Source organism: Bos mutus, chromosome 6 (genome assembly GCF_027580195.1).
Source record: "Bos mutus isolate GX-2022 chromosome 6, NWIPB_WYAK_1.1, whole genome shotgun sequence".
Taxonomy (NCBI): Eukaryota; Metazoa; Chordata; class Mammalia; order Artiodactyla; family Bovidae; genus Bos; species Bos mutus.
In genome coordinates, this window is record NC_091622.1 from 76942292 (window position 1) to 76954890 (window position 12599).

The window sequence follows — 12599 nt, forward strand, 5'->3', positions numbered from 1 at the left end:
GTTTGTTTTGTTAATTTTTTCATAAAATGTTCTTTTCATATCAATATGAATTCATATAATACATCTAAGTATTAATTGTATTAACTGTGTTGAATATTCATGCTTCTATGAGTAGAGTTTAAGAGGAAATTCTTGATTGGATATACAGGTCAGATCAGATCAGATCAGATCAGTCGCTCAGTCATGTCCAACTCTTTGCGACCCCATGAATCGCAGCAGGCCAGGACTCCTTATCCATCACCAACTCCCGGAGTTCACCCAGACTCACGTCCAACGAGTCAGTGATGCCATCCAGCCATCTCATCCTCTGTCATCACCGTCTCCTCTTGCCCTCAATCTCTCCCAGCATCAGAGTCTTTTCCTTGAGTCAACTCTTTGCATGAGGTGGCCAAAGTACTGGAGTTTCAGCTTTAACATCATTCCTTCCAAAGAAATCCCAGGACTGATCTCCTTCAGAATGGATTGGTTGGATCTCCTTGCAGTCCAAGGGACTCTCAAGAGTCTTCTCCAACACCACAGTTCAAAAGCATCAATGCTTCAGCGATCAGCCTTCTTCACATTCCAACTCTCACATCCATACAAGACCACAGGAAAAACCATAGCCTTGACTAGATGACCCTTTGTTGGCAAAGTAATGTCTCTGCTTTTGAATATGCTATCTAGGTTGGTCATAACTTTCCTTCCAAAGAGTAAGCATCTTTTAATTTCATGGCTGCAGTCACCATCTGCAGTGATTTTGGAGTCCAGAAAAATAAAGTCTGACACTGTTTCCCCATCTATTTCCCATGAAGTGATGGGACCAGAGGCCATGATCTTCGTTTTCTGAATATTGAGCTTTAAGCCAACTTTTTCACTCTTCATTTTCACTTTCATCAAGAGGCTTTTTAGTTCCTCTTCACTTTCTGCCATAAGGGTGATGTCATCTGCATATCTGAGTTTATTGATATTTCTCCCGGCAATCTTGATTCCAGCTTGTGTTTCTTCCAGTCCAGCGTTTCTCATGATGTACTCTGCATATAAGTTAACTAAGCAGGGTGACAGTATACAGCCTTGATGTACTCCTTTTCCTATTTGGAACCAGTCTATTGTTCCATGTCCAGTTCTAACTGTTGCTTCCTGACCTGCATACAAATTTCTCAAGAGGCAGATCAGGTGGTCTGGTATTCCCATCTCTTTCAGACTTTTCCACAGTTTTTTGTGATTCACACAGTCAAAGGCTTTGGCATAGTCAATAAAGCAGAAATAGATGTTTTTCTGGAACTCTCTTGCTTTTTCCGTGATCCAGCGGATGTTGGCAATTTGATCTCTGGTTCCTCTTCCTTTTTTAAAACCAGCTTGAACATCATATATTACTGACACCTGGTTTGGAGAATTTTGAGCATTACTTGACCAGCGTGTGAGATGAATACAATTGTGCAGTAGTTTGAGCATTCTTTGGCATTGTCTTTCTTTGGGATTGGAATGAAAACTGACCTTTTCCAGTCCTGTGGCCACTGATGAGTTTTCCAAATTTGCTGGCATATTGAGTGCAGCACTTTCACAGCATCATGTTTCAGGATTTGGAATAGCTCAACTGGAATTCTGTCACCTCCACTAGCTTTGTTCATAGTGATGCTTTCTAAGGCCCACTTGACTTCACATTCCAGGATGTCTGGCTCTAGGTCAGCGATCATACCATCGTGATTATATGGGTCATGAAGATCTTTTTTGTACAGTTCTTCTATGTATTCGTGCCATCTCTTCTTAATATCTTCTGCTTCTGTTAGCTCCATACCATTTCTGTCCTTAATAGAGCCCATCTTTGCATGAAATGTTCCTTTGGTATCTCTGATTTTCTTGAAGAGATCTCTAGTCTTTCCCATTCTGTTGTTTTCCTCTATTTCTTTGCATTGATTGCTGAAGAAGGCTTTCTTATCTCTTCTTGCTATTCTTTGGAACCCTGCATTCAGATGTTTATATCTTTCGTTTTCTCCTTTGCTTTTAGCTTCTCTTCTTTTCACATCTATTTGTAAGGCCTCCCCAGACAGCCGTTTTGCTTTTTTGCATTTCTTTTCCATGGGGATGGTCTTAATCCCTGTCTCCTGTACAATGTCACGAACCTCATTCCATAGTTCATCAGGCACTCTATCTATCAGATCTAGGCCCTTAAATCTATTTCTCACTTCCACTGTATAATCATAAGTATTTGATTTAGGTCATACTTGAATGGTCTAGTGGTTTTCCCTACTGAGCCACAGTCAGCTCCTGGTCTTGTTTTTGCTGACTGTATAGAGCTTCTCCATCTTTGGCTGCAAAGACTATAATCAATCTGATTTTGGTGTTGACCATCTGGTGATATCCATGTGTAGAGTCTTCTCTTGTGTTGTTGGATATGGGTGTTTGTTATGACCAGTGCATTTTCTTGGCAAAACTCTTATTAGTCTTTGCCCTGCTTCATTCCATATTCCAAGGCCAAATTTGCCTGTTACTCCAGGTGTTTCTTGACTTCCTACTTTTGCGTTCCTGTCCCCTATAATGAAAAGGACATCTTTTTTGGGTGTTAGTTTGGAAAGGTCTTGTAGGTCTTCATAGAACCGTTCAACTTCAGCTTCTTCAGCGTTACTGGTTGGGGCATAGACTTGGATTACTGTGATATACAGTTAGCATACAGTAAAATTTAAAGACTCCATATTATTAATATATAGGAAGAAAAAGTATTTGATTTCATTCAAATACTATCTACATGCTACTTAATTCAGATACTATCTACATGCTACTGATTGTAAATTGAAATCCTTTTTCATATGTCACAATAGTATACTTGATTTAGAATGGTTTCCATGGTTTTACACTTTTATAAATTCATATATGACACTTATTTTATTAAAAATGTATATATAATACATTTGTGATACATGCAAGTAGATTTTAGAATTATAATACTATATTTTGGTATTTTCAGAGAAATAAAATATATTCAGATATGTTAAAATATCTATGTTTTACAACTTTATATAGATCTGACTGTTCATGACTACAAAGTTAAAAATTTTAAGATACACCTTTCTATTTTATTTTTTTTTTCTTTACATGGTATCTTTTACATTAGGGAGTATGGCTCTGTGAATGTGTATAAGAGTTACTAATCAGGAATTTTAAAACATTTTGGTTTCTCTAAATGCACACATGGGTTAATGTATCTGTAGACATATTTTTATCATGATAAATTCTAATATAATACTAAAACATTTGCAGTGGATAAAAGTGTGGTAATTTATTCAAAATCTCATTTCTATAGATGAAGAAACTAAAGTATAAAGTAATTTGGAGTCATACCCAAGTTTATAAAAAGCGACTTATTGGGTGAAGTCAAGTAAAACTTCGTCCTCTAAATCTTTATTTTTCTATCACCTGTCTTAAAGAGGAAATTTGCCTACCAGATAAGAAATGCCAGTCTGGTTGTTTTAGAATACTATTGGAAGACCTATCTTCAAGTTTTAGCTCTGGTTCTTAAGAACTGCGTAACTTGGAGCAAAATACATGTTATCAGTTTTCTGTGAAACTGGCAAGTGCCATCTTAGGAACAAATTCACACAATTGCTGTGAAGATCAAATAAGATGTGTGTGAAAAACACTAGAAGTCTTATAATAGTATCCACAACAAGAGTAATTCATATCTCTTTGGCACTTTTAGAAAGTACTGTTTATTATTGCTCTCATGCCTAATTCATTTGACCCGCTTATTTATCTTTCACTTTATAGAATTGTTAGTTGAGTGTATTCTCCTCGATTCCAACTCGTCTCAACAAAAATTTGAAGTGAAGGACGTTAAAGCCCTCAGTGCATCACAGCTCTTGGACAGACGGTGTTATAGCTCTGAGGTCTTGAACAGACCATGTTATAGCTCTTAGACAGATCAGTGTTACAGCTCCATGTTACAGGTCAATTTTATTTAGAAAATAGCAGGAAAATACATCCCTGAGGCGTGAGGGCATGCAGACCCAAAGACTGGAAGAGAAGAAAGGGTGAGCATGTGAGTGCATGTGGTGGTGGTGGTGGTGGGGGGCCGGAGAGAATGATCTCAGGAGAGAAAGAAACCCCTAGCCCTATGGCTTCTCTTTTTATATGTTTTTTTTCCTCCCCCCAGGCCTACCTTATGTAAATTGGGCTAGCCAGGAGTGCTGTTTGTTCTACCTGAGGTCCTCACTCCAGTCCTCAGACATTCCTTTGACCTTCCTTTGTTCTATTTTCCTGGACTTTTCCCTTCCTTGTCTTTTGGCCACTGCCATTTTGGACTCCAGTTTCCTATTCTAACTACCTAACAGGTGTATAGCCGTTTTTATGCAAGTGTTAATTCTAGTATCTCTAAAAAGGTTGGGTAAACTCTGGGAGTTGGTGATGGACAGGAAGGCCTGGCATGCTGCGATTCATGGGGTCGCAAAGAGTTGGACACAACTGAGCGAATGAACTGAACTGAACTGAAAAAGGTTACCAACTAGAATATCCTGTTTAAAACATCTTCCTTAATACATTCTTAAAATTTGGTTTCTCTAAATGTTAGTTTGATTTCTTCAGTTCAGTCACTCAGTCGTGTCTGACTCTTTGTAACCCATGGACTGCAGCACACCATGCCTCCCTATCCATCACTAACTCTTGGAGTTCACTCAAACTCATGACCATTGAGTCAGTGATGCCATCCAACCATCTCATGCTCAGTTGTCCCCTTCTCCTCCCACCTTCAATTTTTCCCAGCATCAGGGTCTTTTCCAATGAGTCAGTTATTCGCATCAAGTGACCAAAGTATTGGAGTTTCAGCTTCAGCATCAGTCCTTCCAATAAATATTCAGGACTGATTTCCTCAGTCTATTTGATTTTTTGTCACGTATGTTCAGTTAAAATTTTAATAAACATACGTCATTATTATGCTTGTTAATATATGCAAAGTTATTCACAAACATAGCCTGTTTATGTATACACACAGATAAGACAAAATGGTTTATGGTTAAATTATGGAGCATCTTACTTTTTACTAGGTTATTAAGTACTGGGGCTTCACTAGTGGCTCAGTGTTAAAATATCCAACTGCAGTACTGGAGATGTAGTTGACACAGGTTTGATCCTTGGGTTGGGAACATCCCCTGGAGGAGGAAGTGGCAACCCACTTCAGCAGTCTTGGCTTGAAAATTCCATAGTTAGAGGAGCCTGCTGGGCTACAGTCCATGGGTTTGCAAAGATTCAGGCATGACTAAGCTGTAGAGCATATTGTGTACTAAGGATTCCAAGATATTTTTTAAAACATGATAAAATCAAAATTGATCTAAGATATTTTTCTGTGTAGTATATTCATATAAGAATTTTTGAGGCTAATATGAATGCTGCTGAATATCTAATTTATTGGTATTATAAATTTTGATTAAATCTGGCATGGGGGTATTACATTGTCTAATTAGTAAATGTTTGGTTATCACTGGTGGTTTTATTTTCTTATGAATAGTGTTCAGTTCAGTTCAGTTCAGTTCACTTCAGTCACTTAGTTGTGTCCGAGTCTTTGGATCTCCTTGAATCGCAGCACACCAGGCCTCCCTGTCCACCACCAACTCCCAGAGTTCACTGAAACTCACGTCCATCAAGTCGGTGATGCCATCCAGCCATCTCATCCTCTGTCATCCCCTTTTCCTCCTGCCCCCAATCCCTCCCAGCATCAGTCTTTTCCAATGAGTCAACTCTTCGTGTGAGATGGCCAAAGTACTGGAGTTTCAACTTTAGCATCATTCCTTCCAAAGAACTCCCAGGGCTGATCTCCTTCAGAATGGACTGGTTGGCTCTCCTTGCAGTCCAAGGGACTCTCAAGAGTCTTCTCCAACACCACAGTTCAAAAGCATCAATTCTTCAGCATTCAGCTTTCTTCACAGTCCAACTCTCACATCCATACATGACCACAGGAAAAACCATAGCCTTGACTAGACGAACCTTTGTTGGCAAAGTAATGTCTCTGCTTTTGAATATGCTATCTAGGTTGGTCATAACTTCCCTTTCATGGAGTAAGTGTCTTTTAATTTCATGGCTGCAGTCACCATCTGCAGTGATTTAGGAGCCCAGAAAAATAAAGTCTGACACTGTTTCCACTGTTTCCCCATCTATTTCCCATGAAGTGATGGGACCAGAGGCCATGATCTTCGTTTTCTGAATGTTGAGCTTTAAGCCAACTTTTTCACTCTCCTCTTTCACTTTCATCAAGAGGCTTTTTAGTTCCTCTTCACTTTCTGCCATAAGGGTAGTGTCGTCTGCATATCTGAGATCTTTGAGATTTCTCCTACCAATCTTGATTCCAGCTTGTGCTTCTTCCAGCCCAGCATTTCTCATGATGTACTCTGTATAGAAGATAAATAAGCAGGGTGACAGTATACAGCATTGATGTACTCCTTTTCCTATTTGGAACCAGTCTATTGTTCCTTGTCCAGTTCTAACTGTTGCTTCCTGACCTGCATACAGGTTTCTCAAGAGGCAGATCAGGTGGTTTAGTATTCCCATCTCTTTCAGAATTTTCCAGTTTATTGTGATCTACACAGTCAAGGCTTTTGCATAGTCAATAAAGCAGAAATATATGTTTTTCTAGAACTCTCTTGCTTTTTCCATGATCCAGCGGATGTTGGCAATTTGATTTCTCATTCCTCTGACTTTTCTAAAACCAGCTTGAACATCTGGAAGTTCATGGTTCACGTATTGTTGAAGCCTGGCTTGGAGAATTTTGAGCATTACTTACCAGCATATGAGATGAGTGCAACTGTGCGGTAGTTTGAGCATTCTTTGATATTGCCTTTCTTTGGGATTGGAATGAAAACTGACCTTTTCCAGTCCTGTGGCCACTGATGAGTTTTCCAAATTTGCTGGCATATTGAGTGCAGCACTTTCACAGCATCATCTTTCAGGATTTGAAATAGCTCAACTGGAGTTCCATCACCTCCACTAGCTTTGTTCATAGTGATGCTTTCTAAGGCCCACTTGACTTCACATTCCAGGATGTCTGGCTCTAGGTGAGTGATCACACCATCGTGATTATCTGGGTCATGAAGATCTTTTTTGTACAGTTCTCTGTGTATTCCTTCAACCTCTTCTTAATATCTTCTGCTTCTGTTAGGTCCAAGCCATTTCTGTCCTTTATTGATCCCATTTTTGCATGAAATGTTCCCTTGGTATCTCTAATTTTCTTGAAGAGATCTCTAGTCTTTCCCATTCTGTTGTTTTCCTCTATTTCTTTGTATTGATCACCGAAGACGGCTTTCTTATCTCTTCTTGCTATTCTTTGGAACCCTGCATTCAGATGGGTATATCTTTCCTTTTCTCCTTTGCTTTTTACTTCTCTTCTTTTCACAGCTATTTGTAAGGCCTCCCCAGACAGCCATTTTGCATTTTTGCATTTCTTTTCCATGGGGATGGTCTTGATCCCTGTCTCCTGTACAATATCACGAACCTCATTCCATAGTTCATCAGGCACTCTATGAGATCTCGTCCCTTAATCTGTTTCTTACTTCCACTCTATAATCATAAGGGATTTGATATAGGTCATACCTGAATGGTCTAGTGGATTTCTCTACTTTTTTCAATTTAAGTCTGAATTTGGCAATAAGGATTTCATGATCTGAGCCACAGTCAGCTCCTGATCTTGTTTTTGCTGACTGTATAGAGCTTCTCAATCTTTGGCTGCAAAGAATATAATCAGTCTGATTTTGGTGTTGACCATCTGGTGATGTCCATGTTTAGAGTCTTCTAGAACACATATTATTCATATATAAACTATGCACATATGATTATATATACTTAAGAATAGGTCATATGATTGAAAGAACAAAATTAGAAGTCACTGTTTTTCTTTAGCTAAAAAGTATTGTTAAACAGATAATAGGAAAAGTATCGATTTTAATTGTGAAATCTGATGAATATAAATATAGGTGAAACATTCAATCTTAGCCTTAATATTATGAAGAGGTATTGCTAAAATTTCTATAGGGATTGTATTTTGTGATTTTTAGCATTATTTCTGGTGTGTGGGGAAGTTTGCATGAGACTTTTTAAAATTAATAGGAACTAGATTTTGTTTTGAGTTAATATATAGTTTGTTTGTGTTGGCTACATGTTGAATACTCCCAAAGTTTTATACTTCTTTAATCTATTCTGCATAATATTTGTTTTGCACATAAACCTTGTATTTGAGAGTCAACTGCTCAGAAAAAAACAGCAAGAAAGGCATTGATCATTTCACTAAAGAAACTGAGCTATTAAAATTCTGTTAAGTAGAGAAGTAACTGTGGGAACAGTAGGATAAAACAAGAAGCCATGAACTTTCTTTATATTCTGGGGAACGTTGAATCTAGTATGAAGCAGATTAGCAAGAGATGAGCTAGAAAGGTATACTGAGGTTGAATTTCAAAAGTTCTTTAATGTTATGGTAGGGAGTTTGGGTTTCATCCTACAGCAGCATGAAGTCATCTGAAACTTGATGAAGAGATAGGGAGAGGTCTTTTCAAATAAGCCTGGCTGATAGCAGTGTAGAAGATGAAAGTCAGACAAGAGTTCACAGGGCCCTGAACTTGTGGAATGACAGAAATCGAATGAAGGAGATGGTGTTAAGAGGTATTCTGGATTTGGTTTAAAGGAATTCATAGGCTTACATGTGGAGAAGAATGAGGAAGAGGGAAATCTCCACAATTATAGCAGGATTTGTAATGTGACTGACTAGAAGACCAGTGATGTTATTTTAATAGGTTGAAATCACAGGATGTGAAAGAGTTGGATTACTGGGGGAGGGTGATGATTGTGGGATGTTTCAGAACTGCTGAAGATCTTGGTTGTTTTCTTCCTTACAAAGTTGGAAATGTGTTGTTTTGGAACTTAGAAACAAGACCACAGTTAAATTAAGATATGAAGAATGGGATGTACTGTTTATTTTTTTTATTTTTTTTTTAATTTTATTTTATTTTTAAACTTTACAATATTGTATTAGTTTTGCCAAATATCGAAATGAATCTGCCACAGGGGGATGTAGTGTTTACAGTAGCCATAAGCCACGGATGGACTGTAGGGTAAAACCATGTTTAAAAATGGAACTTTGATGAAAACCTTCATATAAAGATGAAGTAGAGGATGAGGCATTAAGTGAAGGAAGCTGAGAAGGGTTAATATTAGAGATTCAGAAGGAAACACAGAAAGGGAGGACAATGTCACAGAGGTAATATTGAAGAAAGATTCACGGAAAACAACCCACAGTGTCAAAGGTTGCAAAAGTTAGATCTGAAAAGATTCTGTGGTCTGAAAATAGAGTTTGTATTTAGATATTGAGAAGTATAATAGTATATCAAGTGAGAGTTAGCTCAAAATCCCAGGAAATAAAGGAGATTGGTGGTTGAAAATTTTAAAATGAAATTTAGCAAAGCAACTTTTGTTGCTTAAAAAAATTCATTTTGATATTTGGCAAAACTAATACAATTATGTAAAGTTTAAAAATAAAATAAAATTAGAAAAAAAATTTAAAAAAATTCTTAAAAAAAAATACTTCCAGCAATGGCAAATTAAAGACACACAAGAGTATTTAATGAAATGTCACCCTCACGTTGTTTCCATTGCACCCTGTCACTCCAGAAAAGAGTGTGTGGGTAGAAAGCACGCTGAAAAATTAGAGGTAAAGGAAGATCAAGCATATGTTAAGTAAATAGAGAAAGAAGACTCTTTGGACGATCATCTTTAGTAGTATGTGGGTTCATATATTGGAGAAGGAAATGGCAACCCACTCCAGTGTTCTTGCCTGGAGAATCCCAGGGACAGAGGAGCCTGGTGGGCTTCCGTCTATGGGATTGCACAGAGTCGGACACGACTATTGTATAAGATATATTATATTCTAAAATTGCATGTGGTCATTTTACATTCAATATAATTGAACTGATTTTTACCCCAGTACTCTTGTTTAGAGTTGGGGAAATGCTTATAGCTTTATCAGTTTTTCTGTGAACATAAGAGGAAGCTCTGTAAATTCTCATGTCTACATTTCAAGAATGTCAGTAAATGGTTTTAAAGAAAGTTCCTGTTTGTAGGCATTATGAGTGAAGAGATTAGGGCATTAGCTTGCCTGAGTACTGGATATTCAGACTCTCAAGTTATTATCAATTACAGTTCAGAAATATGGATGGGAAATAGTCATTTTAATTAGGAAGAGACTCTTGGAAATGAAGTAATTTTTTAAGGTAATTTTCTTGGTGAATGATCACTTGAATTTATTTATCACATGAATGTCACAATGAAATAGATATTTATTGGGTAGTTTTTAATTAGAAATAATGGCTTGTGGAGTTGAAGTGCTGAATCATTTTATCTGTTTCATGGCTCAAGTGTCCCCTATTGAAAGATGATCCCATTGATAGGTTTGGAGTATCCTATCTTAATGGTTTGTCTTCTAAAACACAGATAAATCAGTCTTATATTGATATTCAAAAACTACATCAACAGTGAAGTACAAAGATAATCAAATTATTAACCTGTACTTTGGAAACAAACAGGTAATTTTGCCTTTCATCATAACTGAAGTACTTTATAAATTAATAGAAAAATAAGTTATATGGCTACCTATTTCTAAATGTAAATAGGATTGGAAGCGAATCAACCAACCTTGTCAAATTTATGAGCATGAGTGCAATAGTGTAACTGATGAGATGGCTTCACTGTATGAAGGATGTGTCATTCAGAAGGACACATTGATTCAAGTTAGTTCTTTTCTGTTTGTTTGCATTTAATTATGTCCTAAAAAGATTGGTATAGAGAATAAAATATACATGAACTAGCACTTCTGATTTATAAAAGTACATCAATGACATTTCAATTTTGAATACAACCTCTGTAGGGAGAATAGGACTGAACATGCAACTTGCATTAACAATATTGAATTCAAATGAAAATTTATTCCTATTTCTCATTCATCTTTTAGCCAAGATATTTCATCCATACTGAAATGTACATTTTAACATTGCTTGTACTTAAAACCCATAATCAATAAAACTGAGATACAAAAATAAATGAAATTGAAAAAATTATGTACTTAGTTTTATTATTTGTTCGTCCTTTATATAAATGTGGTGTTTCTCAGTGCCCTTTAGGAAATAATGGGATTAAAGAATTGAATCTGCCACTAACTGATTATGGATAGTTAAAATTTTTCTTGTGAACATGGTATATATCTGATATGTTTATATATATCAAAATATATTCTACCTAGTATTTTGATGTTAAGGGTAGAAGAGGTTTAGTGGCAACATTAAAACCTCAAGCTCAGGAAAGCCTCAGGGTGATTATAAAAAGAATAATGAATGTTAACCAGTAGTTTCGATCATAATGTCTTAGATGTTTAAGTAGCCATTGAATGCTACTAACAGCCTTCTCCTTCCATAAGTCTTGGTTTGTTTCTCAAAAGTTTGTGCCCCACCAGGGTAAGATAAACTGGGTCTCTCTTTAATTGTAAATTATTTGTCTTTGTAATCATTATTATCATCACTTGAAACCAAAGAAAAGAGGTGGATTGGGAATGCAGTCTTGGTATATTTTCTGTCATTTTAATTGAAACAGTCTGTCTTTGTGAGGAATCTGAGGTAAACTGTACGAACCATGAAATAGGATCTTTGAAGTGCTTAAACAGTCCCTCTATAAAACAAAACCAATGGACGTGAGGGCCATCTGGCAGAAGCAGCTGTCCCCTGTCTCTCCTTCCTTAATGGGTATTCTCATTCCACAGTAGGTACCATTCCTTTGTCCAGGGAAGCTGTTGTCTCTTTTGAGACTGAACACTCAACACAAGATGGCCTACTGAGATAGAAAACTATTTTTTTGTAGGAGTGTTCAGCCTCAAAGGGGCTTGAGACTGATTCTGATGGATCAGACAGTAAAGAATCTGCCTGTATTGCAGGACACCCGGCTTCTATCCCTAGGTGGGAAAGATCACCTGGCAGAGGAAATGGCAACCCACTCGAGTATTCGTGCCTGGAGAATTAAATGGATAGAGGAGACTGTCAGGTTACAGCCCATGGGGTTGCAAAGATTCAGACACAAATGAATGACTAACACTTTCAGTCTCAAGAGCCTGGACCTTTTTGTTACCTATAACAAGTTCTACTGATATTGAACTGTTCTAATTGTGTGTGTGTGTGTGTTATACAGAGAGCAAACTAAATATAGTTGACTATGGAACAATACCAGTTTAAACTGTGTAGGTATACTTATAGGAGTTTATTTTTCAACAGTAAATAACTCCAGTACTAAGTCCTTGATTGGTTTAAATTGTAGATGTAGGGGAATGGAGGTTACCTGCACTGAATATAAATTATAAGAGGATTAACCTCTGCATTGTTCATAGTTTATATGTATCAACAAAATGAACTGGGATAAACAAATGTCTATTGTAAATTCACCATGTAAGAAATGATTGGGAAAGAATGAAAGCAATAAAACCTGAAAAGATAGATTTTAATATTAAATTTTCCTCAGGAAGGAAGATATTTTAAGTCATATTTTTAATGTCAGTAGTAGCTTATAATGTACTTTTCTCATAGAGTCAGTATTTTAAAAATAACTATAAGCTCTTA

General features: G+C 36.9%; 1 protein-coding gene across 5 annotated transcripts in view; it reads left to right on the top strand.

The window, feature by feature from the left end:
• ADGRL3 (adhesion G protein-coupled receptor L3) overlaps nt 1–12599 on the top strand; it is a 956872-nt gene that overhangs the window by 269612 nt on the left and 674661 nt on the right. The window lies entirely within an intron of this gene.